At 54.4% G+C, this 3,812-nt stretch overlaps 1 protein-coding gene across 4 annotated transcripts in view; it reads left to right on the top strand.

Annotated features, from left to right (window-relative positions):
• Positions 1 to 31: 31 nt before the first annotated feature.
• Ntng2 (netrin G2) overlaps positions 32 to 3,812 on the top strand; it is a 46,994-nt gene continuing 43,213 nt past the window's right edge. For 3 of the 4 annotated variants that reach the window (XM_033759081.1, XM_033759082.1, XM_010627396.2), the window contains exons 1-2: positions 33 to 100; positions 3,390 to 3,592. The gene's annotated coding sequence lies outside the window, so the exon portion shown is untranslated. Of the gene's footprint in view, positions 101 to 3,389; positions 3,593 to 3,812 lie in introns of all 4 variants that reach the window. The other variant, XM_033759080.1, reaches the window with a different exon arrangement.

A 3,812-nucleotide genomic window follows, 5' to 3' on the forward strand; every position in this document is an offset into this window, starting at 1 on the left:
AGGTGGAGGTGGGGAGCAAGCTCGAGCTGGGAGAGGAGTTGAGCTCCCGAGTCGGGAGGCCTGAGCGGGAAAGGCGGGAACTGGACCGCGGGGCTCCCTGGTACGCCCGCCCTGGACTGGGTTGTGGGTCTTGGCTGGGGGTCGCAGCGGGCAGCAGCGCGCGCAGAAAAGGGGGTACGGCTCTTTCTTGGGTGTTTTGCTGCTGCTCCTTGTGTTTTCATTAGGGAGGCGGTGCCGACGGAGAGGGCCCGCCTCGAAGCTTGGCGGGGTCTTTGTGAAAGGCTTGGTTATGAATTGTTCGGGTGGTTCGGATGCAACTTCAAAATGCAAAAGCAGCGGCGGATTTGCCCTGCTCCTTGTGCGGTGCACACGGTTTGCAGCCCGCGGAAATGCGGACTCTACCGACTCCTGGCGTCTGTGGTTCGGGGCGGCCCTCTTGTTCAGGAGGACCCACGCAGGAGTCCCCAGCCCCTGGCCGCTCGAGCCTGCTGCCCCTCCAAAGCGTGCCTAAGTTTCTGGGGCTCCCTGGCTGCAGAGAGGGCGCCACGGGGGAGCTGCGGGGCAGAGGAAGAGCGATTGTTGAGCAGGGTGCCCTGGGAACCCCGGTGTCCACTGAGCTGAGCCGGTGGCAAGCGCTAGGCAGCGACAGGGCCCCGCCCGTGGCGGGAGGGTGGACCAAGGTGACCCTGGCGGACAGGGCTCCTCTGTCCCATCCTTCGCAGTGGCAGATTCCACACTTTTCACTGCCTGGCTGGGAAGAGAAAGGAAACCTCTGGGGATGCTGGTCCCCATTCCCCCAAAGCCCCAGGATCCCATGCCCGACGCCCGGACAAGTTTCCCACGAGGCCAGGGCACAGCCCGCTGCTCCACGAGGAGCCAGATCACAAGCCCAGCCAGCTCCCAGAGGCGCTAATTCAATAAGACAGAGAAATCTGAGTTCAGAAATCCTGATAAAATCTAATTTTCAGGTTTTAATACCCTGGCTATCAGCCCCCCTCGGTTCCTGAGGACTCTTAAAAGAAAATAAAGCGCATTGATTCTATTTGTTTCTGGGAGCTGCAGTTTCTTAATAATATCAGGTGAAGATTTATTTTCCGAGGCGAAAACGATCCACCAGGACACAACCTCTTATTGCGAATTTCCCTGCCGGCTTCTCCCTGGCTGCTGCTCCTCCTTATTCGGGGGGCTTCTGCACCGCCCCTCCCCCTCCCCTGTTTTTCTTTTTTGGCAAAACCCAGCAATATCTGAGTGCTGAGCTCACAATTCCCCGTGCGATGCCAGCAAGGCCCAGTTGATTGACTGACTGTAAACACATTTTCCCCTGGCATTACTTTGTTGCCGCCCCCCCCTTCCTGGGAATGTGTGGCATTTAAGCCAACAAAACTGCAAAGCAATTAGCAGAGTTGCAAGTTGCAACTCCTGGCCTCTGCTTCGGGCCTCTGGGCTCCCTGCCTCCTGGCCACCCCGCCAGCTCTGTCCCGGCCCTCAGCAGTCCTGCAGTGGACGCCTGCAGCCGGCCTCTTAGCAAGCCCAAAGCTCAGCGCCCTCTTGTCCCCAGCCGTCAGGAGCTCCCTACCTGTTAGTGAACAGTCGGGAGTCTGCGGCTGGAAGAATTAATTAGGGGCATGCTGTTTTCTGGGCAGCACCAAGCTGCATCCAAGCCGTTGCCGGCCACGCTATTTTATTTTTACTACATTTTCTCTTGTTGTAAAAATAGACACTCGGCACGTTTTTGGGTTTTTTTTCCCCCCTGAGTTTTCTAGCAAGGAACACAGTCGGGGCCGGGCAGACTCTATAACAGGTTTCTCCCTATGCAGCCCGGAGTGAGACGGGAAAATGTGGCCCGGCTCCAGTCCCCATCCGTCAGCATTCAGGAGCCTTCATCCAGAGAGAGGGGCAGGGCTGCCCCAAACCGGGAGATGGATGAGTCCCCTGCGGGCCTGGAGCTGGAGCCGGGGACTTCTCCCAGAGCCCAGACACTCAGCTGCCAGCCCAGGCCACGGTGTCCACCCCTCCGATCTGTCATTCCTAGCGGGAGTGTGTTTGTGTCTCAGTGGTAAATGGGGTTTCACGGAAGCAGTTAACTCCTCGGGGACTTCCTGTGTAGCGTGGCTCAGGTGAGAGTGGAGCTGTGGAGCTGACGTGTGAGTGATTTGGGAATTTGAATGCAATAGTCCCGGGCACAATAAGCAGAATAGCGAAGTGCTGAGACACTTGCTGTAAGTCACCGTGGTAACCTTTGGCCTGTTGGCAAGTAGTTTTGGCTGGGGTCCCATGCTGGCAGGACAGGAATCCTCCTGGGGAGGTAGCAAGCCTTGGGAACGTGCGATGTTACTGGAGTCTTGCATTTCCCTGTGTAGTACTCGGATTAGTGATGTCTGTTTGGGTTTTTATGCAATTACCAGAGGCTCCAAAGAGTAAAGCAATAATCACAATAGTGATCCATTTATAGACCTCCCCTCTAAAGATGATTGTAAAATCTTGGCCTTGATCATTTTCATTTCTGTGCAAGTCTTCAATACCCTACTTTCTTATCCCAGTTAAAAAAAAAAAATTAAACTCACCATTTCAGGTTATGGTGATCTGTTTGTCGGAACCTAGTTCTCCGCAGCTGGTCCAGATGTGGACACCCGTTCCTCTGTACCCGTGGGTGGGGTCCCCTCTGTACCCACTGTTATGGCCTCATCACCCCCCCCAACAACTTTGACGTTTTGACATGTCGGCGTGGTATTTGAAAGCAGCCATGAAGTCTTGTCTCGAGGGGTCTCCGGCCCTCAGGCAGAGCCACTGTGACCAAACCAGCACCACCCCAAACAATGAGATGTGCTCACCTTTTCCATAACGGGCCCGATCCCCACATGTGAGACTCTGATATTAATAAAAATAACCCAGTTTCCTCGGGAGACCTTGCTAATGCAGCCTCATTTTTTGCATATTTTGCCAGAGAGCTTTTGTTCTTATACATCTCGAATCTTCCCCTTTTTAATTTGCTGCAGGTGTTGTCGCTAATGGGCGCCCCCCCCATCTCTCTCTGTCTGTCTCTCTCTCTTTCTCTCCAATGAAAGACAAGCCAGACCCCAGGTACCTGGATGGACTGAAAGCTAAAGTAATAGAAACTTCATAACAAGTCACCGGTGGCACCAGGCAAGGCCAGCTGGCCCCCGTTAGTAGTGGCTGCCCCCCCAAAGCAGGGCCGAGTCTCCTCCCCAGTTAACACAATAGCTTTTTTATTGTTTTGCAGCCTAGTCCTATAGTCGCTGTCAACTTCAGCCCATATGAAAAGAAATCTCTTTTATTGGTCTGAGATGCACGGTCCAGTCCCAAGGAGGGAGCGCGTTTCCAGCTAATGTGTAAACCTCCTGATGTTATTTTTTATCTTTATCATGCAGGCCGGAGGCTGTTACCCAGTGGCGTTGGGCACATCACGCATTGAGGGCCCTTTAAAGACCTGGATTGATTGGAAGGACAAAAATTAAAAGCAATCTGATCCAGCCCCATGCCGGATCCCTGCGGATTCCCTCCTTATCCTATTTCCACCCACTGTCACAATTTGAGAGTCTGCCTGATTTGATCAGATGCACCTCCGGGGGAGGTGTTGACGCCAAGGTTAGGAGGACGCCAAGTTAAGGCAACTTCTTGATCTGCCCATCAGCAGTCTGAGAAACGCTGGCTCTGAATTTTCTGAGGTGGCTTTCTGGAAGAAACAAGTTCCTCGCTGTTTGCAAACCTGCAGCGCTCAAGCCTCTGGGACAGCCCGGCCCCCGCCGCCTGGTAGATGTGGCTTTTCCATGCTGAGGGCGGGAGTCCCACCT

This window comes from Fukomys damarensis, unplaced genomic scaffold (genome assembly GCF_012274545.1).
Source record: "Fukomys damarensis isolate Sample0158 unplaced genomic scaffold, DMR_v1.0_HiC HiC_scaffold_36, whole genome shotgun sequence".
NCBI lineage: Eukaryota > Metazoa > Chordata > Mammalia > Rodentia > Bathyergidae > Fukomys > Fukomys damarensis.